This window comes from Ictidomys tridecemlineatus, chromosome 11 (assembly GCF_052094955.1).
Source record: "Ictidomys tridecemlineatus isolate mIctTri1 chromosome 11, mIctTri1.hap1, whole genome shotgun sequence".
Lineage (NCBI taxonomy): Eukaryota > Metazoa > Chordata > Mammalia > Rodentia > Sciuridae > Ictidomys > Ictidomys tridecemlineatus.
The window spans coordinates 116535523-116554481 of record NC_135487.1 but is presented as its reverse complement, the minus strand read 5'-3'; the positions used below and the strand labels follow the sequence as shown (position 1 = coordinate 116554481).

Genomic DNA, 18959 nt, shown 5'->3' with positions numbered 1-18959 from the left:
AGCGCTGGTTCAGGGCCTCGCCGGGAGACGAGGCGGCGGTGGCACGGCGACGTCGGGGCGCCGCTCGGCAGCCCGGGGCCAGCGCGGAGAGGCTCTCTGGGCCGGGTGGCGTTGGTGGTATAGTGGTGAGCATAGCTGCCTTCCAAGCAGTTGACCCGGGTTCGATTCCCGGCCAACGCAGCGAGTCGACCTTTTGACGAGGCCGGGGCCTCGGGCCGACCTGGCTCTGGCAGGGCGGGCTCGGTGGGAGGTAGCATGCCTGTGAGTGCGCGCGTCCTCCTGGTGGTGGGCGGACGCGGGGAAGGAGCCCAGGCGAGGCTGGGCCGGGCGAGGTGAGGGGTGGAAGGAGGAGCGCATTGCATTCTTTTGAGGGTGCCCCCGAGCATCAAGGGGCAGCCGGTGGCGGGCGGCTGCACCAGGTTGCCATGTGAAGCCACGGACACCCACGGGGACCGCGCCAGGTGCCCGGGTAGCGCCCGGCCCTTGGGACCGAGGCGCTGGCCCCAGATGGCACGCGCGGGGTGAAGGCATCCCCACGCTCCCTGGTGGTCTAGTGGTTAGGATTCGGCGCTCTCACCGCCGCGGCCCGGGTTCGATTCCCGGTCAGGGAAGGCTTTCTTTTCTTCTTCCTCCTCTCTCTCCCCTTTTGGCCAAGGCCTTTGGTCCGCTCGCTCACAACACTATCCGTGTCCCGAAGGCCGACCCTTATGGACCCCCGCCACACGCGGCGTCCAGCTTCACTGATCCTTGCCACTCTGAGCCCTCCCAACGTTTATGCCTTTTCACTTTCTCCCCTCGTCCTTGCCCGTCGCCCGCTTGCGACAGTTCTTCCTGGCCCTGGCCGCCAGGGGGTACACCACGACCAGCAGCACCACCACCACCAGCACCCAAAGACACACCTACGCTGGAGTCTGAACGCGCACACGCGCGTGCGCGCACGCGCGCGCGCACACACACACACACACACACACACACACACACACACACGAGCGCGCGCTCGGGTGCACGCCGTGCTCCGACAGCCGGTGATCTTAGTTGCTCCAGAAACCCTCTAGGCCTCGCGCCTGCTGAGTCTCCTGCTCTGCGGCGAGCCCGCAATCAGCTTTGAACGTGAGCGCATCCCCAGAACTAACTCCCCGATCCTGGTGGGGGCGCACCTGAGACTCGAGACTCGAGTCTTCCCCCGGCTCCTTCGTGCGCCTGGGCCCCCTAGTGACAAACCCTCTCTGTTGCTGCCCCGTGTGCTCAGGCAGTGACTGGGGGCGCTCATGGCCGGCGAAAGGAGCCGGGTTTGGGAACCCACTCGCTGGCTCTTGTGTCTGGCCCCGGAGAGGTTCTGGATTCCTCCTCAGAGCTGCTTGGGCGAGGCCAAGCCTGGCGCCTGACACATCACTGCTCCCCGTCCTGGGGGATCTCCTCCGACCGGGTCGGCCGCCACTGGGGTCTGCGCTCCAGCTGTGTCCGCGGCTTTGGCCGGGATGCCGGCAGAGCAGGTGGGAGCCCACACCCGGGTCAGGCTGCCCCGGAGTGACAGGCGTGAAAAGGAATCCGGAGAGGCCCGGCGAGCCAGAGCAGAGAGCGGCGGAGGCCGGCGGCGGGCCACCGCCTTGGGCCAGGCGGGCCGAAGCCGGTGGCGACTCACGGGTTTCGGGATAGACTTGTAGCCGACCCTGGGTGTGAAAGGAGTCCCGCGGCCCCCTACCCCCTCCCCCCCCCTCCGTCTCAAGGGCTCCGGAGCAAACAGAGAACGCCCACCACCACACACACACTAGGTTGGACTGGCAAGTTTCCCACTCCTGCCCGGCCGCAGGTCCATCCACCCAGCTCTTGATCCCTTCTCTGCCCAGCGCGGCTCGGGACACGTTGTGTGGGCCGTGCGTAAAGCCAGCGTCAGGGCTTTTCAGTCAGTGCTGTAGCAGCTGGAACTTTGCTTGGCTTCCAAGGGGAAGCCCAGGCAAAGGGCACCAATCTGCGGGCTGGCCCGACTTCCCTCGAGGAGGACGGGTCCCCTAGTCGGCAAGGGAGAGAGAAGCACCGAGAAGTCTGGTGTCTGGCACGGTGGTGGGCGAAGGGGGCCTGCACGGGACGAAGGGTCAGAGAGGCACCGGAGCGGCCGCCGCGGCGCCCGAGGGCAGAGCGAGCGCGCAGCGCAGGCTGTGGGGTCCGGGCTCAGGGAGGTGTGTACAGCGGCGGCCTAGACGTCGGGGCTGCGGGACCAAAAGGGGACCGAGTGCTGCATGGGCCGGGAATCGAACCCGGGCCTCCCGCGTGGCAGGCGAGAATTCTACCACTGAACCACCCATGCACCGATGGCAGGCGCCTCCACGCAACCGCCCGACAGTGGTCACCGCGTCCGGTGAGGAGCTGCTGCTTGGGACCGGGACGGAGGGTTGGGGGCTGGATGGGCCGTTCCTAAAGGAGAGGCTCCAGGCATCCTGCCGGGGCCCCGGGGATGCGGCCGCGGCCGCCGGCGGGGTGTGTGCGTGCGTGCGTGTGCCCCCCGCGCGGCGCTGGCGCGAAGCTCCGGATCCCTGCACCTGCCGGGCCAGCCCAGGCCCCCCAGACCGCCTTGTCCGCTGCCGCCTGAAGAAGCCAGGAGCCGGTCCAGGCTTTGCCCTCACGGGAACCCCAATCAGGCCAGGGGACCTGTGGCTCGGTGGCTGCCTCCGTCCACCCCCAAAGTCCCGGTCGCAGGGGCCGGGCCCCGGTCGGGTGAGGCGGGCCCCGACCAGCACCGACGTGGTGGGCAGGCCTTAGGCAGCCGCTGCCCACGTGGGGTTCGTGGCCGCGCCCAGGTAGGGCCGTGGCCGGGGCTCCTCGGCCATCACCGGTGGGGATCCGGTTCTAGGGTTGTCTCCCCGCCACTCACGAGGGCCATGGTCCCGGGGGCTGGGCTGTCTTGCCAGGCCCGGTGACCCCACGGTGCGTGGCGATCAGAGGCCTCTACCTCTGAACTGCTGTGTTGTGGAGTGGCCGGCAGGCGTGGGTGGTTTGGAAAGGCCCTGGAGTGAAGGGGCCTGGATGCCACAGTCTGGCACGAAGGGAACGGGGTCCTCTGCAGGGCCGAGAGAGATAGGCGACGGGCGGGCGGGGGCCCAGGGGCGGATTTTGCCCACGGGAGGGATCTGGAAAGGGCCCGCGCGGCAGCCAAAAGGTGGGCCTGTCAGGAGTGGGATTCGAACCCACGCCTCCAGGGGAGACTGCGACCTGAACGCAGCGCCTTAGACCGCTCGGCCATCCTGACGGCGGGCCTGAGCGCGTGGCGGCTCGCCTGGCTGGGACCCGGCGTTGGCGCAGGTGTCCTTGGCTGGCTCGGTGGTGCGCCGTGCCCGGCGGTCGGCGCGCGCGCTGGACGGACGGGCCTGGCGGGCCGGGAGAGAGCCAAGTCCGCGCATCGGTGCGGTCGCATCCCCCACCGAGCCCGGCCAGGTACCACTAACCGTCTGTGCTGGCAGGAGCCCACCCGGCGCATCGTGCTCCTCCTCCTGTCGGCCGCCGTGCTCGCTAGCTCCCTGGCCCCCGCTGCTTACACCGACACTGGGATGCCCGCGCAGTGGGAAGCCGGCAGAGCGCACAGGGTCGTTCTCCGGGCACCAGGCACCGGGCCAGGGCGTGGGCTAAGGCGAGGGCCAGGGCCAGGGCCAAGGCCAGGTGGTGTGGAACTCCTTGAGGGTGCCTCCGTGGCGTCCGGCGGTGGACCGGCAGGGGCAAGGGGGCCGGGCTAGGCGTCGGAGAGGGGACCGGCGCCACGACGGCGGGTGCCGCCGTCCTCGTTAGTATAGTGGTGAGTATCCCCGCCTGTCACGCGGGAGACCGGGGTTCGATTCCCCGACGGGGAGGCAGTCGCCCTCTTTTTGGTGGTGGTGGTGGTGGTGGTGGTGGTGGTGGTGGTGGTGGTGGTGGTGGTCGCCGCCGCCGCAACTGCGCCCCGGCCTCTAGCTCTGCGTGCCGCCGCCGGCCCTCGGCGCCCCCTGCTCTCCAGTTGGGCGCAGGATGCCACTTGGAACCTGGCACACCGTCCTCACGGTCCCCCGTCTACACCCCATCCCCATCCCCAGGCATCCGTGCCTTCCTCCTCGCCCGGAGCTTCTGTCGCCACAGACCAACGGCCGCGCCCCGAGTGCGTGTGGAAAGGGGTTCCCTGCCAAAGTGCACGGGCTGGGTCGCTGGAGGGGAGAAGACCCTGAGCCGGCCGGCCGAGGCCTCGCCCCGCAGCGCTGGTTCAGGGCCTCGCCGGGAGACGAGGCGGCGGTGGCACGGCGACGTCGGGGCGCCGCTCGGCAGCCCGGGGCCAGCGCGGAGAGGCTCTCTGGGCCGGGTGGCGTTGGTGGTATAGTGGTGAGCATAGCTGCCTTCCAAGCAGTTGACCCGGGTTCGATTCCCGGCCAACGCAGCGAGTCGACCTTTTGACGAGGCCGGGGCCTCGGGCCGACCTGGCTCTGGCAGGGCGGGCTCGGTGGGAGGTAGCATGCCTGTGAGTGCGCGCGTCCTCCTGGTGGTGGGCGGACGCGGGGAAGGAGCCCAGGCGAGGCTGGGCCGGGCGAGGTGAGGGGTGGAAGGAGGAGCGCATTGCATTCTTTTGAGGGTGCCCCCGAGCATCAAGGGGCAGCCGGTGGCGGGCGGCTGCACCAGGTTGCCATGTGAAGCCACGGACACCCACGGGGACCGCGCCAGGTGCCCGGGTAGCGCCCGGCCCTTGGGACCGAGGCGCTGGCCCCAGATGGCACGCGCGGGGTGAAGGCAGCCCCACGCTCCCTGGTGGTCTAGTGGTTAGGATTCGGCGCTCTCACCGCCGCGGCCCGGGTTCGATTCCCGGTCAGGGAAGGCTTTCTTTTCTTCTTCCTCCTCTCTCTCCCCTTTTGGCCAAGGCCTTTGGTCCGCTCGCTCACAACACTATCCGTGTCCCGAAGGCCGACCCTTATGGACCCCCGCCACACGCGGCGTCCAGCTTCACTGATCCTTGCCACTCTGAGCCCTCCCAACGTTTATGCCTTTTCACTTTCTCCCCTCGTCCTTGCCCGTCGCCCGCTTGCGACAGTTCTTCCTGGCCCTGGCCGCCAGGGGGTACACCACGACCAGCAGCACCACCACCACCAGCACCCAAAGACACACCTACGCTGGAGTCTGAACGCGCACACGCGCGTGCGCGCACGCGCGCGCGCACACACACACACACACACACACACACACACACACGAGCGCGCGCTCGGGTGCACGCCGTGCTCCGACAGCCGGTGATCTTAGTTGCTCCAGAAACCCTCTAGGCCTCGCGCCTGCTGAGTCTCCTGCTCTGCGGCGAGCCCGCAATCAGCTTTGAACGTGAGCGCATCCCCAGAACTAACTCCCCGATCCTGGTGGGGGCGCACCTGAGACTCGAGACTCGAGTCTTCCCCCGGCTCCTTCGTGCGCCTGGGCCCCCTAGTGACAAACCCTCTCTGTTGCTGCCCCGTGTGCTCAGGCAGTGACTGGGGGCGCTCATGGCCGGCGAAAGGAGCCGGGTTTGGGAACCCACTCGCTGGCTCTTGTGTCTGGCCCCGGAGAGGTTCTGGATTCCTCCTCAGAGCTGCTTGGGCGAGGCCAAGCCTGGCGCCTGACACATCACTGCTCCCCGTCCTGGGGGATCTCCTCCGACCGGGTCGGCCGCCACTGGGGTCTGCGCTCCAGCTGTGTCCGCGGCTTTGGCCGGGATGCCGGCAGAGCAGGTGGGAGCCCACACCCGGGTCAGGCTGCCCCGGAGTGACAGGCGTGAAAAGGAATCCGGAGAGGCCCGGCGAGCCAGAGCAGAGAGCGGCGGAGGCCGGCGGCGGGCCACCGCCTTGGGCCAGGCGGGCCGAAGCCGGTGGCGACTCACGGGTTTCGGGATAGACTTGTAGCCGACCCTGGGTGTGAAAGGAGTCCCGCGGCCCCCTACCCCCTCCCCCCCCCCTCCGTCTCAAGGGCTCCGGAGCAAACAGAGAACGCCCACCACCACACACACACTAGGTTGGACTGGCAAGTTTCCCACTCCTGCCCGGCCGCAGGTCCATCCACCCAGCTCTTGATCCCTTCTCTGCCCAGCGCGGCTCGGGACACGTTGTGTGGGCCGTGCGTAAAGCCAGCGTCAGGGCTTTTCAGTCAGTGCTGTAGCAGCTGGAACTTTGCTTGGCTTCCAAGGGGAAGCCCAGGCAAAGGGCACCAATCTGCGGGCTGGCCCGACTTCCCTCGAGGAGGACGGGTCCCCTAGTCGGCAAGGGAGAGAGAAGCACCGAGAAGTCTGGTGTCTGGCACGGTGGTGGGCGAAGGGGGCCTGCACGGGACGAAGGGTCAGAGAGGCACCGGAGCGGCCGCCGCGGCGCCCGAGGGCAGAGCGAGCGCGCAGCGCAGGCTGTGGGGTCCGGGCTCAGGGAGGTGTGTACAGCGGCGGCCTAGACGTCGGGGCTGCGGGACCAAAAGGGGACCGAGTGCTGCATGGGCCGGGAATCGAACCCGGGCCTCCCGCGTGGCAGGCGAGAATTCTACCACTGAACCACCCATGCACCGATGGCAGGTGCCTCCACGCAACCGCCCGACAGTGGTCACCGCGTCCGGTGAGGAGCTGCTGCTTGGGACCGGGACGGAGGGTTGGGGGCTGGATGGGCCGTTCCTAAAGGAGAGGCTCCAGGCATCCTGCCGGGGCCCCGGGGATGCGGCCGCGGCCGCCGGCGGGGTGTGTGCGTGCGTGCGTGTGCCCCCCGCGCGGCGCTGGCGCGAAGCTCCGGATCCCTGCACCTGCCGGGCCAGCCCAGGCCCCCCAGACCGCCTTGTCCGCTGCCGCCTGAAGAAGCCAGGAGCCGGTCCAGGCTTTGCCCTCACGGGAACCCCAATCAGGCCAGGGGACCTGTGGCTCGGTGGCTGCCTCCGTCCACCCCCAAAGTCCCGGTCGCAGGGGCCGGGCCCCGGTCGGGTGAGGCGGGCCCCGACCAGCACCGACGTGGTGGGCAGGCCTTAGGCAGCCGCTGCCCACGTGGGGTTCGTGGCCGCGCCCAGGTAGGGCCGTGGCCGGGGCTCCTCGGCCATCACCGGTGGGGATCCGGTTCTAGGGTTGTCTCCCCGCCACTCACGAGGGCCATGGTCCCGGGGGCTGGGCTGTCTTGCCAGGCCCGGTGACCCCACGGTGCGTGGCGATCAGAGGCCTCTACCTCTGAACTGCTGTGTTGTGGAGTGGCCGGCAGGCGTGGGTGGTTTGGAAAGGCCCTGGAGTGAAGGGGCCTGGATGCCACAGTCTGGCACGAAGGGAACGGGGTCCTCTGCAGGGCCGAGAGAGATAGGCGACGGGCGGGCGGGGGCCCAGGGGCGGATTTTGCCCACGGGAGGGATCTGGAAAGGGCCCGCGCGGCAGCCAAAAGGTGGGCCTGTCAGGAGTGGGATTCGAACCCACGCCTCCAGGGGAGACTGCGACCTGAACGCAGCGCCTTAGACCGCTCGGCCATCCTGACGGCGGGCCTGAGCGCGTGGCGGCTCGCCTGGCTGGGACCCGGCGTTGGCGCAGGTGTCCTTGGCTGGCTCGGTGGTGCGCCGTGCCCGGCGGTCGGCGCGCGCGCTGGACGGACGGGCCTGGCGGGCCGGGAGAGAGCCAAGTCCGCGCATCGGTGCGGTCGCATCCCCCACCGAGCCCGGCCAGGTACCACTAACCGTCTGTGCTGGCAGGAGCCCACCCGGCGCATCGTGCTCCTCCTCCTGTCGGCCGCCGTGCTCGCTAGCTCCCTGGCCCCCGCTGCTTACACCGACACTGGGATGCCCGCGCAGTGGGAAGCCGGCAGAGCGCACAGGGTCGTTCTCCGGGCACCAGGCACCGGGCCAGGGCGTGGGCTAAGGCGAGGGCCAGGGCCAGGGCCAAGGCCAGGTGGTGTGGAACTCCTTGAGGGTGCCTCCGTGGCGTCCGGCGGTGGACCGGCAGGGGCAAGGGGGCCGGGCTAGGCGTCGGAGAGGGGACCGGCGCCACGACGGCGGGTGCCGCCGTCCTCGTTAGTATAGTGGTGAGTATCCCCGCCTGTCACGCGGGAGACCGGGGTTCGATTCCCCGACGGGGAGGCAGTCGCCCTCTTTTTGGTGGTGGTGGTGGTGGTGGTGGTGGTGGTGGTGGTGGTGGTGGTGGTGGTGGTGGTCGCCGCCGCAACTGCGCCCCGGCCTCTAGCTCTGCGTGCCGCCGCCGGCCCTCGGCGCCCCCTGCTCTCCAGTTGGGCGCAGGATGCCACTTGGAACCTGGCACACCGTCCTCACGGTCCCCCGTCTACACCCCATCCCCATCCCCAGGCATCCGTGCCTTCCTCCTCGCCCGGAGCTTCTGTCGCCACAGACCAACGGCCGCGCCCCGAGTGCGTGTGGAAAGGGGTTCCCTGCCAAAGTGCACGGGCTGGGTCGCTGGAGGGGAGAAGACCCTGAGCCGGCCGGCCGAGGCCTCGCCCCGCAGCGCTGGTTCAGGGCCTCGCCGGGAGACGAGGCGGCGGTGGCACGACGACGTCGGGGCGCCGCTCGGCAGCCCGGGGCCAGCGCGGAGAGGCTCTCTGGGCCGGGTGGCGTTGGTGGTATAGTGGTGAGCATAGCTGCCTTCCAAGCAGTTGACCCGGGTTCGATTCCCGGCCAACGCAGCGAGTCGACCTTTTGACGAGGCCGGGGCCTCGGGCCGACCTGGCTCTGGCAGGGCGGGCTCGGTGGGAGGTAGCATGCCTGTGGGTGCGCGCGTCCTCCTGGTGGTGGGCGGACGCGGGGAAGGAGCCCAGGCGAGGCTGGGCCGGGCGAGGTGAGGGGTGGAAGGAGGAGCGCATTGCATTCTTTTGAGGGTGCCCCCGAGCATCAAGGGGCAGCCGGTGGCGGGCGGCTGCACCAGGTTGCCATGTGAAGCCACGGACACCCACGGGGACCGCGCCAGGTGCCCGGGTAGCGCCCGGCCCTTGGGACCGAGGCGCTGGCCCCAGATGGCACGCGCGGGGTGAAGGCAGCCCCACGCTCCCTGGTGGTCTAGTGGTTAGGATTCGGCGCTCTCACCGCCGCGGCCCGGGTTCGATTCCCGGTCAGGGAAGGCTTTCTTTTCTTCTTCCTCCTCTCTCTCCCCTTTTGGCCAAGGCCTTTGGTCCGCTCGCTCACAACACTATCCGTGTCCCGAAGGCCGACCCTTATGGACCCCCGCCACACGCGGCGTCCAGCTTCACTGATCCTTGCCACTCTGAGCCCTCCCAACGTTTATGCCTTTTCACTTTCTCCCCTCGTCCTTGCCCGTCGCCCGCTTGCGACAGTTCTTCCTGGCCCTGGCCGCCAGGGGGTACACCACGACCAGCAGCACCACCACCACCAGCACCCAAAGACACACCTACGCTGGAGTCTGAACGCGCACACGCGCGTGCGCGCACGCGCGCGCGCACACGCACACACACACACACACACACACACACACGAGCGCGCGCTCGGGTGCACGCCGTGCTCCGACAGCCGGTGATCTTAGTTGCTCCAGAAACCCTCTAGGCCTCGCGCCTGCTGAGTCTCCTGCTCTGCGGCGAGCCCGCAATCAGCTTTGAACGTGAGCGCATCCCCAGAACTAACTCCCCGATCCTGGTGGGGGCGCACCTGAGACTCGAGACTCGAGTCTTCCCCCGGCTCCTTCGTGCGCCTGGGCCCCCTAGTGACAAACCCTCTCTGTTGCTGCCCCGTGTGCTCAGGCAGTGACTGGGGGCGCTCATGGCCGGCGAAAGGAGCCGGGTTTGGGAACCCACTCGCTGGCTCTTGTGTCTGGCCCCGGAGAGGTTCTGGATTCCTCCTCAGAGCTGCTTGGGCGAGGCCAAGCCTGGCGCCTGACACATCACTGCTCCCCGTCCTGGGGGATCTCCTCCGACCGGGTCGGCCGCCACTGGGGTCTGCGCTCCAGCTGTGTCCGCGGCTTTGGCCGGGATGCCGGCAGAGCAGGTGGGAGCCCACACCCGGGTCAGGCTGCCCCGGAGTGACAGGCGTGAAAAGGAATCCGGAGAGGCCCGGCGAGCCAGAGCAGAGAGCGGCGGAGGCCGGCGGCGGGCCACCGCCTTGGGCCAGGCGGGCCGAAGCCGGTGGCGACTCACGGGTTTCGGGATAGACTTGTAGCCGACCCTGGGTGTGAAAGGAGTCCCGCGGCCCCCTACCCCCTCCCCCCCCCTCCGTCTCAAGGGCTCCGGAGCAAACAGAGAACGCCCACCACCACACACACACTAGGTTGGACTGGCAAGTTTCCCACTCCTGCCCGGCCGCAGGTCCATCCACCCAGCTCTTGATCCCTTCTCTGCCCAGCGCGGCTCGGGACACGTTGTGTGGGCCGTGCGTAAAGCCAGCGTCAGGGCTTTTCAGTCAGTGCTGTAGCAGCTGGAACTTTGCTTGGCTTCCAAGGGGAAGCCCAGGCAAAGGGCACCAATCTGCGGGCTGGCCCGACTTCCCTCGAGGAGGACGGGTCCCCTAGTCGGCAAGGGAGAGAGAAGCACCGAGAAGTCTGGTGTCTGGCACGGTGGTGGGCGAAGGGGGCCTGCACGGGACGAAGGGTCAGAGAGGCACCGGAGCGGCCGCCGCGGCGCCCGAGGGCAGAGCGAGCGCGCAGCGCAGGCTGTGGGGTCCGGGCTCAGGGAGGTGTGTACAGCGGCGGCCTAGACGTCGGGGCTGCGGGACCAAAAGGGGACCGAGTGCTGCATGGGCCGGGAATCGAACCCGGGCCTCCCGCGTGGCAGGCGAGAATTCTACCACTGAACCACCCATGCACCGATGGCAGGCGCCTCCACGCAACCGCCCGACAGTGGTCACCGCGTCCGGTGAGGAGCTGCTGCTTGGGACCGGGACGGAGGGTTGGGGGCTGGATGGGCCGTTCCTAAAGGAGAGGCTCCAGGCATCCTGCCGGGGCCCCGGGGATGCGGCCGCGGCCGCCGGCGGGGTGTGTGCGTGCGTGCGTGTGCCCCCCGCGCGGCGCTGGCGCGAAGCTCCGGATCCCTGCACCTGCCGGGCCAGCCCAGGCCCCCCAGACCGCCTTGTCCGCTGCCGCCTGAAGAAGCCAGGAGCCGGTCCAGGCTTTGCCCTCACGGGAACCCCAATCAGGCCAGGGGACCTGTGGCTCGGTGGCTGCCTCCGTCCACCCCCAAAGTCCCGGTCGCAGGGGCCGGGCCCCGGTCGGGTGAGGCGGGCCCCGACCAGCACCGACGTGGTGGGCAGGCCTTAGGCAGCCGCTGCCCACGTGGGGTTCGTGGCCGCGCCCAGGTAGGGCCGTGGCCGGGGCTCCTCGGCCATCACCGGTGGGGATCCGGTTCTAGGGTTGTCTCCCCGCCACTCACGAGGGCCATGGTCCCGGGGGCTGGGCTGTCTTGCCAGGCCCGGTGACCCCACGGTGCGTGGCGATCAGAGGCCTCTACCTCTGAACTGCTGTGTTGTGGAGTGGCCGGCAGGCGTGGGTGGTTTGGAAAGGCCCTGGAGTGAAGGGGCCTGGATGCCACAGTCTGGCACGAAGGGAACGGGGTCCTCTGCAGGGCCGAGAGAGATAGGCGACGGGCGGGCGGGGGCCCAGGGGCGGATTTTGCCCACGGGAGGGATCTGGAAAGGGCCCGCGCGGCAGCCAAAAGGTGGGCCTGTCAGGAGTGGGATTCGAACCCACGCCTCCAGGGGAGACTGCGACCTGAACGCAGCGCCTTAGACCGCTCGGCCATCCTGACGGCGGGCCTGAGCGCGTGGCGGCTCGCCTGGCTGGGACCCGGCGTTGGCGCAGGTGTCCTTGGCTGGCTCGGTGGTGCGCCGTGCCCGGCGGTCGGCGCGCGCGCTGGACGGACGGGCCTGGCGGGCCGGGAGAGAGCCAAGTCCGCGCATCGGTGCGGTCGCATCCCCCACCGAGCCCGGCCAGGTACCACTAACCGTCTGTGCTGGCAGGAGCCCACCCGGCGCATCGTGCTCCTCCTCCTGTCGGCCGCCGTGCTCGCTAGCTCCCTGGCCCCCGCTGCTTACACCGACACTGGGATGCCCGCGCAGTGGGAAGCCGGCAGAGCGCACAGGGTCGTTCTCCGGGCACCAGGCACCGGGCCAGGGCGTGGGCTAAGGCGAGGGCCAGGGCCAGGGCCAAGGCCAGGTGGTGTGGAACTCCTTGAGGGTGCCTCCGTGGCGTCCGGCGGTGGACCGGCAGGGGCAAGGGGGCCGGGCTAGGCGTCGGAGAGGGGACCGGCGCCACGACGGCGGGTGCCGCCGTCCTCGTTAGTATAGTGGTGAGTATCCCCGCCTGTCACGCGGGAGACCGGGGTTCGATTCCCCGACGGGGAGGCAGTCGCCCTCTTTTTGGTGGTGGTGGTGGTGGTGGTGGTGGTGGTGGTGGTGGTGGTGGTGGTGGTGGTGGTCGCCGCCGCAACTGCGCCCCGGCCTCTAGCTCTGCGTGCCGCCGCCGGCCCTCGGCGCCCCCTGCTCTCCAGTTGGGCGCAGGATGCCACTTGGAACCTGGCACACCGTCCTCACGGTCCCCCGTCTACACCCCATCCCCATCCCCAGGCATCCGTGCCTTCCTCCTCGCCCGGAGCTTCTGTCGCCACAGACCAACGGCCGCGCCCCGAGTGCGTGTGGAAAGGGGTTCCCTGCCAAAGTGCACGGGCTGGGTCGCTGGAGGGGAGAAGACCCTGAGCCGGCCGGCCGAGGCCTCGCCCCGCAGCGCTGGTTCAGGGCCTCGCCGGGAGACGAGGCGGCGGTGGCACGACGACGTCGGGGCGCCGCTCGGCAGCCGGGGCCAGCGCGGAGAGGCTCTCTGGGCCGGGTGGCGTTGGTGGTATAGTGGTGAGCATAGCTGCCTTCCAAGCAGTTGACCCGGGTTCGATTCCCGGCCAACGCAGCGAGTCGACCTTTTGACGAGGCCGGGGCCTCGGGCCGACCTGGCTCTGGCAGGGCGGGCTCGGTGGGAGGTAGCATGCCTGTGGGTGCGCGCGTCCTCCTGGTGGTGGGCGGACGCGGGGAAGGAGCCCAGGCGAGGCTGGGCCGGGCGAGGTGAGGGGTGGAAGGAGGAGCGCATTGCATTCTTTTGAGGGTGCCCCCGAGCATCAAGGGGCAGCCGGTGGCGGGCGGCTGCACCAGGTTGCCATGTGAAGCCACGGACACCCACGGGGACCGCGCCAGGTGCCCGGGTAGCGCCCGGCCCTTGGGACCGAGGCGCTGGCCCCAGATGGCACGCGCGGGGTGAAGGCAGCCCCACGCTCCCTGGTGGTCTAGTGGTTAGGATTCGGCGCTCTCACCGCCGCGGCCCGGGTTCGATTCCCGGTCAGGGAAGGCTTTCTTTTCTTCTTCCTCCTCTCTCTCCCCTTTTGGCCAAGGCCTTTGGTCCGCTCGCTCACAACACTATCCGTGTCCCGAAGGCCGACCCTTATGGACCCCCGCCACACGCGGCGTCCAGCTTCACTGATCCTTGCCACTCTGAGCCCTCCCAACGTTTATGCCTTTTCACTTTCTCCCCTCGTCCTTGCCCGTCGCCCGCTTGCGACAGTTCTTCCTGGCCCTGGCCGCCAGGGGGTACACCACGACCAGCAGCACCACCACCACCAGCACCCAAAGACACACCTACGCTGGAGTCTGAACGCGCACACGCGCGTGCGCGCACGCGCGCGCGCACACGCACACACACACACACACACACACACACACGAGCGCGCGCTCGGGTGCACGCCGTGCTCCGACAGCCGGTGATCTTAGTTGCTCCAGAAACCCTCTAGGCCTCGCGCCTGCTGAGTCTCCTGCTCTGCGGCGAGCCCGCAATCAGCTTTGAACGTGAGCGCATCCCCAGAACTAACTCCCCGATCCTGGTGGGGGCGCACCTGAGACTCGAGACTCGAGTCTTCCCCCGGCTCCTTCGTGCGCCTGGGCCCCCTAGTGACAAACCCTCTCTGTTGCTGCCCCGTGTGCTCAGGCAGTGACTGGGGGCGCTCATGGCCGGCGAAAGGAGCCGGGTTTGGGAACCCACTCGCTGGCTCTTGTGTCTGGCCCCGGAGAGGTTCTGGATTCCTCCTCAGAGCTGCTTGGGCGAGGCCAAGCCTGGCGCCTGACACATCACTGCTCCCCGTCCTGGGGGATCTCCTCCGACCGGGTCGGCCGCCACTGGGGTCTGCGCTCCAGCTGTGTCCGCGGCTTTGGCCGGGATGCCGGCAGAGCAGGTGGGAGCCCACACCCGGGTCAGGCTGCCCCGGAGTGACAGGCGTGAAAAGGAATCCGGAGAGGCCCGGCGAGCCAGAGCAGAGAGCGGCGGAGGCCGGCGGCGGGCCACCGCCTTGGGCCAGGCGGGCCGAAGCCGGTGGCGACTCACGGGTTTCGGGATAGACTTGTAGCCGACCCTGGGTGTGAAAGGAGTCCCGCGGCCCCCTACCCCCTCCCCCCCCTCCGTCTCAAGGGCTCCGGAGCAAACAGAGAACGCCCACCACCACACACACATAGGTTGGACTGGCAAGTTTCCCACTCCTGCCCGGCCGCAGGTCCATCCAACCAGCTCTTGATCCCTTCTCTGCCCAGCGCGGCTCGGGACAACGTTGTGTGGGCCGTGCGTAAAGCCAGCGTCAGGGCTTTTCAGTCAGTGCTGTAGCAGCTGGAACTTTGCTTGGCTTCCAAGGGGAAGCCCAGGCAAAGGGCACCAATCTGCGGGCTGGCCCGACTTCCCTCGAGGAGGACGGGTCCCCTAGTCGGCAAGGGAGAGAGAAGCACCGAGAAGTCTGGTGTCTGGCACGGTGGTGGGCGAAGGGGGCCTGCACGGGACGAAGGGTCAGAGAGGCACCGAGCGGCCGCCGCGGCGCCCGAGGGCAGAGCGAGCGCGCAGCGCAGGCTGTGGGGTCCGGGCTCAGGGAGGTGTGTACAGCGGCGGCCTAGACGTCGGGCTGCGGGACCAAAAGGGGACCGAGTGCTGCATGGGCCGGGAATCGAAACCCGGGCCCTCCCGCGTGGCAGGCGAGAATTCTACCACTGAACCACCCATGCCACCCGATGGCAGGCGCCTCCACGCAACCGCCCGACAGTGGTCACCGCGTCCGGTGAGGAGCTGCTGCTTGGGACCGGGACGGAGGGTTGGGGGCTGGATGGGCCGTTCCTAAAGGAGAGGCTCCCCAGGCATCCTGCCGGGGCCCCGGGGATGCGGCCGCGGCCGCCGGCGGGGTGTGTGCGTGCGTGCGTGTGCCCCCCGCGCGGCGCTGGCGCGAAGCTCCGGATCCCTGCACCTGCCGGGCCAGCCCAGGCCCCCCAGACCGCCTTGTCCGCTGCCGCCTGAAGAAGCCAAGGAGCCGGTCCAGGCCTTTGCCCTCACGGGAACCCCAATCAGGCCAGGGGACCTGTGGCTCGGTGGCTGCCTCCGTCCACCCCCAAAGTCCCGGTCGCAGGGGCCGGGCCCCGGTCGGGTGAGGCGGGCCCCGACCAGCACCGACGTGGTGGGCAGGCCTTAGGCAGCCGCTGCCCACGTGGGGTTCGTGGCCGCGCCCAGGTAGGGCCGTGGCCGGGCTCCTCGGCCATCACCGGTGGGGATCCGGTTCTAGGGTTGTCTCCCCGCCACTCACGAGGGCCATGGTCCCGGGGGCTGGGCTGTCTTGCCAGGCCCGGTGACCCCACGGTGCGTGGCGATCAGAGGCCTCTACCTCTGAACTGCTGTGTTGTGGAGTGGCCGGCCAGGCGTGGGTGGTTTGGAAAGGCCCTGGAGTGAAGGGGCCTGGATGCCACAAGTCTGGCACGAAGGGAACGGGGTCCTCTGCAGGGCCGAGAGAGATAGGCGACGGGCGGGCGGGGGCCCAGGGGCGGATTTTGCCCACGGGAGGGATCTGGAAAGGGCCCGCGCGGCAGCCAAAAGGTGGGCCTGTCAGGAGTGGGATTCGAACCCACGCCTCCAGGGGAGACTGCGACCTGAACGCAGCGCCCTTAGACCGCTCGGCCATCCTGACGGCGGCCTGAGCGCGTGGCAGCTCGCCTGGCTGGGACCCGGGCGTTGGCGCAGGTGTCCTTGGCTGGGCTCGGTGGTGCGCCGTGCCCGGCGGTCGGCGCGCGCGCTGGACGGACGGGCCTGGCGGGCCGGGAGAGAGCCAAGTCCGCGCATCGGTGCGGTCGCATCCCCCACCGAGCCCGGCCAGGTACCACTAACCGTCTGTGCTGGCAGGAGCCCACCCGGCGCATCGTGCTCCTCCTCCTGTCGGCCGCCGTGCTCGCTAGCTCCCTGGCCCCCGCTGCTTACACCGACACTGGGATGCCCGCGCAGTGGGAAGCCGGCAGAGCGCACAGGGTCGTTCTCCGGGCACCAGGCACCGGGCCAGGGCGTGGGCTAAGGCGAGGCAGGGCCAGGGCAAGGCCAGGTGGTGTGGAACTCCTTGAGGGTGCCTCCGTGGCGTCCGGCGGTGGACCGGCAGGGGCAAGGGGGCCGGGCTAGGCGTCGGAGAGGGGACCGGCGCCACGACGGCGGGTGCCGCCGTCCTCGTTAGTATAGTGGTGAGTATCCCCCGCCTGTCACAGCGGGAGACCGGGGTTCGATTCCACGACGGGGACCCTCTTTTTGGTGGTGGTGGTGGTGGTGGTGGTGGTGGTCGCCGCCGCAACTGCGCCCCGGCCTCTAGCTCTGCGTGCCGCCGCCGGCCCTCGGCGCCCCCTGCTCTCCAGTTGGGCGCAGGATGCCACTTGGAACCTGGCACACCGTCCTCACGGTCCCCCGTCTACACCCCATCCCCATCCCCAGGCATCCGTGCCTTCCTCCTCGCCCGGAGCTTCTGTCGCCACAGACCAACGGCCGCGCCCCGAGTGCGTGTGGAAAGGGGTTCCCTGCCAAAGTGCACGGGCCGGGTCGCTGGAGGGGAGAAGACCCTGAGCCGGCCGGCCGAGGCCTCGCCCCGCAGCGCTGGTTCAGGGCCTCGCCGGGAGACGAGGCGGCGGTGGCACGGCGACGTCGGGGCGCCGCTCGGCAGCCCGGGGCCAGCGCGGAGAGGCTCTCTGGGCCGGGTGGCGTTGGTGGTATAGTGGTGAGCATAGCTGCCTTCCAAGCAGTTGACCCGGGTTCGATTCCCGGCCAACGCAGCGAGTCGACCTTTTGACGAGGCCGGGGCCTCGGGCCGACCTGGCTCTGGCAGGGCGGGCTCGGTGGGAGGTAGCATGCCTGTGGGTGCGCGCGTCCTCCTGGTGGTGGGCGGACGCGGGGAAGGAGCCCAGGCGAGGCTGGGCCGGGCGAGGTGAGGGGTGGAAGGAGGAGCGCATTGCATTCTTTTGAGGGTGCCCCCGAGCATCAAGGGGCAGCCGGTGGCGGGCGGCTGCACCAGGTTGCCATGTGAAGCCACGGACACCCACGGGGACCGCGCCAGGTGCCCGGGTAGCGCCCGGCCCTTGGGACCGAGGCGCTGGCCCCAGATGGCACGCGCGGGTTGAAGGCAGCCCCACGCTCCCTGGTGGTCTAGTGGTTAGGATTCGGCGCTCTCACCGCCGCGGCCCGGGTTCGATTCCCGGTCAGGGAAGGCTTTCTTTTCTTCTTCCTCCTCTCTCTCCCCTTTTGGCCAAGGCCTTTGGTCCGCTCGCTCACAACACTATCCGTGTCCCGAAGGCCGACCCTTATGGACCCCCGCCACACGCGGCGTCCAGCTTCACTGATCCTTGCCACTCTGAGCCCTCCCAACGTTTATGCCTTTTCACTTTCTCCCCTCGTCCTTGCCCGTCGCCCGCTTGCGACAGTTCTTCCTGGCCCTGGCCGCCAGGGGGTACACCACGACCAGCAGCACCACCACCACCAGCACCCAAAGACACACCTACGCTGGAGTCTGAACGCGCACACGCGCGTGCGCGCACGCGCGCGCGCACACACACACACACACACACACACGAGCGCGCGCTCGGGTGCACGCCGTGCTCCGACAGCCGGTGATCTTAGTTGCTCCAGAAACCCTCTAGGCCTCGCGCCTGCTGAGTCTCCTGCTCTGCGGCGAGCCCGCAATCAGCTTTGAACGTGAGCGCATCCCCAGAACTAACTCCCCGATCCTGGTGGGGGCGCACCTGAGACTCGAGACTCGAGTCTTCCCCCGGCTCCTTCGTGCGCCTGGGCCCCCTAGTGACAAACCCTCTCTGTTGCTGCCCCGTGTGCTCAGGCAGTGACTGGGGGCGCTCATGGCCGGCGAAAGGAGCCGGGTTTGGGAACCCACTCGCTGGCTCTTGTGTCTGGCCCCGGAGAGGTTCTGGATTCCTCCTCAGAGCTGCTTGGGCGAGGCCAAGCCTGGCGCCTGACACATCACTGCTCCCCGTCCTGGGGGATCTCCTCCGACCGGGTCGGCCGCCACTGGGGTCTGCGCTCCAGCTGTGTCCGCGGCTTTGGCCGGGATGCCGGCAGAGCAGGTGGGAGCCCACACCCGGGTCAGGCTGCCCCGGAGTGACAGGCGTGAAAAGGAATCCGGAGAGGCCCGGCGAGCCAGAGCAGAGAGCGGCGGAGGCCGGCGGCGGGCCACCGCCTTGGGCCAGGCGGGCCGAAGCCGGTGGCGACTCACGGGTTTCGGGATAGACTTGTAGCCGACCCTGGGTGTGAAAGGAGTCCCGCGTCCCCCTTCCCCCTCCCCCCCCCTCCGTCTCAAGGGCTCCGGAGCAAACAGAGAACGCCCACCACCACACACACACTAGGTTGGACTGGCAAGTTTCCCACTCCTGCCCGGCCGCAGGTCCATCCACACAGCTCTTGATCCCTTCTCTGCCCAGCGCGGCTCGGGACACGTTGTGTGGGCCGTGCGTAAAGCCAGCGTCAGGGCTTTTCAGTCAGTGCTGTAGCAGCTGGAACTTTGCTTGGCTTCCAAGGGGAAGCCCAGGCAAAGGGCACCAATCTGCGGGCTGGCCCGACTTCCCTCGAGGAGGACGGGTCCCCTAGTCGGCAAGGGAGAGAGAAGCACCGAGAAGTCTGGTGTCTGGCACGGTGGTGGGCGAAGGGGGCCTGCACGGGACGAAGGGTCAGAGAGGCACCGGAGCGGCCGCCGCGGCGCCCGAGGGCAGAGCGAGCGCGCAGCGCA

General features: G+C 69.3%; 21 non-coding genes across 21 annotated transcripts; 13 read left to right on the top strand and 8 right to left on the bottom strand.

Annotated features, from left to right (window-relative positions):
* The first annotated feature begins 108 nt into the window (after nt 1-108).
* On the top strand, nt 109-180 carry Trnag-ucc (transfer RNA glycine (anticodon UCC)). Its single transcript has one exon. It is a non-coding gene; the product is annotated as a tRNA-Gly (tRNA).
* Nucleotides 181-539: 359 nt separating this feature from the next.
* Nucleotides 540-611, top strand: Trnae-cuc (transfer RNA glutamic acid (anticodon CUC)). The gene has a single exon. It is a non-coding gene; the product is annotated as a tRNA-Glu (tRNA).
* A 1623-nt stretch (nt 612-2234) lies between these two features.
* On the bottom strand, nt 2235-2305 carry Trnag-gcc (transfer RNA glycine (anticodon GCC)). The gene has a single exon. It is a non-coding gene; the product is annotated as a tRNA-Gly (tRNA).
* Nucleotides 2306-3161: 856 nt separating this feature from the next.
* Nucleotides 3162-3244, bottom strand: Trnal-cag (transfer RNA leucine (anticodon CAG)). Its single transcript has one exon. It is a non-coding gene; the product is annotated as a tRNA-Leu (tRNA).
* A 523-nt stretch (nt 3245-3767) lies between these two features.
* On the top strand, nt 3768-3839 carry Trnad-guc (transfer RNA aspartic acid (anticodon GUC)). Its single transcript has one exon. It is a non-coding gene; the product is annotated as a tRNA-Asp (tRNA).
* Nucleotides 3840-4321: 482 nt separating this feature from the next.
* On the top strand, nt 4322-4393 carry Trnag-ucc (transfer RNA glycine (anticodon UCC)). The gene has a single exon. It is a non-coding gene; the product is annotated as a tRNA-Gly (tRNA).
* Nucleotides 4394-4752: 359 nt separating this feature from the next.
* On the top strand, nt 4753-4824 carry Trnae-cuc (transfer RNA glutamic acid (anticodon CUC)). The gene has a single exon. It is a non-coding gene; the product is annotated as a tRNA-Glu (tRNA).
* A 1620-nt stretch (nt 4825-6444) lies between these two features.
* Nucleotides 6445-6515, bottom strand: Trnag-gcc (transfer RNA glycine (anticodon GCC)). The gene has a single exon. It is a non-coding gene; the product is annotated as a tRNA-Gly (tRNA).
* An 856-nt stretch (nt 6516-7371) lies between these two features.
* On the bottom strand, nt 7372-7454 carry Trnal-cag (transfer RNA leucine (anticodon CAG)). The gene has a single exon. It is a non-coding gene; the product is annotated as a tRNA-Leu (tRNA).
* Nucleotides 7455-7977: 523 nt separating this feature from the next.
* On the top strand, nt 7978-8049 carry Trnad-guc (transfer RNA aspartic acid (anticodon GUC)). The gene has a single exon. It is a non-coding gene; the product is annotated as a tRNA-Asp (tRNA).
* A 485-nt stretch (nt 8050-8534) lies between these two features.
* Nucleotides 8535-8606, top strand: Trnag-ucc (transfer RNA glycine (anticodon UCC)). The gene has a single exon. It is a non-coding gene; the product is annotated as a tRNA-Gly (tRNA).
* Nucleotides 8607-8965: 359 nt separating this feature from the next.
* On the top strand, nt 8966-9037 carry Trnae-cuc (transfer RNA glutamic acid (anticodon CUC)). Its single transcript has one exon. It is a non-coding gene; the product is annotated as a tRNA-Glu (tRNA).
* Nucleotides 9038-10656: 1619 nt separating this feature from the next.
* On the bottom strand, nt 10657-10727 carry Trnag-gcc (transfer RNA glycine (anticodon GCC)). Its single transcript has one exon. It is a non-coding gene; the product is annotated as a tRNA-Gly (tRNA).
* Nucleotides 10728-11583: 856 nt separating this feature from the next.
* Nucleotides 11584-11666, bottom strand: Trnal-cag (transfer RNA leucine (anticodon CAG)). Its single transcript has one exon. It is a non-coding gene; the product is annotated as a tRNA-Leu (tRNA).
* Nucleotides 11667-12189: 523 nt separating this feature from the next.
* On the top strand, nt 12190-12261 carry Trnad-guc (transfer RNA aspartic acid (anticodon GUC)). Its single transcript has one exon. It is a non-coding gene; the product is annotated as a tRNA-Asp (tRNA).
* A 484-nt stretch (nt 12262-12745) lies between these two features.
* On the top strand, nt 12746-12817 carry Trnag-ucc (transfer RNA glycine (anticodon UCC)). Its single transcript has one exon. It is a non-coding gene; the product is annotated as a tRNA-Gly (tRNA).
* Nucleotides 12818-13176: 359 nt separating this feature from the next.
* Nucleotides 13177-13248, top strand: Trnae-cuc (transfer RNA glutamic acid (anticodon CUC)). The gene has a single exon. It is a non-coding gene; the product is annotated as a tRNA-Glu (tRNA).
* A 1616-nt stretch (nt 13249-14864) lies between these two features.
* Trnag-gcc (transfer RNA glycine (anticodon GCC)) lies at nt 14865-14937 on the bottom strand. The gene has a single exon. It is a non-coding gene; the product is annotated as a tRNA-Gly (tRNA).
* An 863-nt stretch (nt 14938-15800) lies between these two features.
* Trnal-cag (transfer RNA leucine (anticodon CAG)) lies at nt 15801-15884 on the bottom strand. The gene has a single exon. It is a non-coding gene; the product is annotated as a tRNA-Leu (tRNA).
* A 1045-nt stretch (nt 15885-16929) lies between these two features.
* Trnag-ucc (transfer RNA glycine (anticodon UCC)) lies at nt 16930-17001 on the top strand. Its single transcript has one exon. It is a non-coding gene; the product is annotated as a tRNA-Gly (tRNA).
* Nucleotides 17002-17360: 359 nt separating this feature from the next.
* Nucleotides 17361-17432, top strand: Trnae-cuc (transfer RNA glutamic acid (anticodon CUC)). The gene has a single exon. It is a non-coding gene; the product is annotated as a tRNA-Glu (tRNA).
* Nucleotides 17433-18959: the final 1527 nt, after the last annotated feature.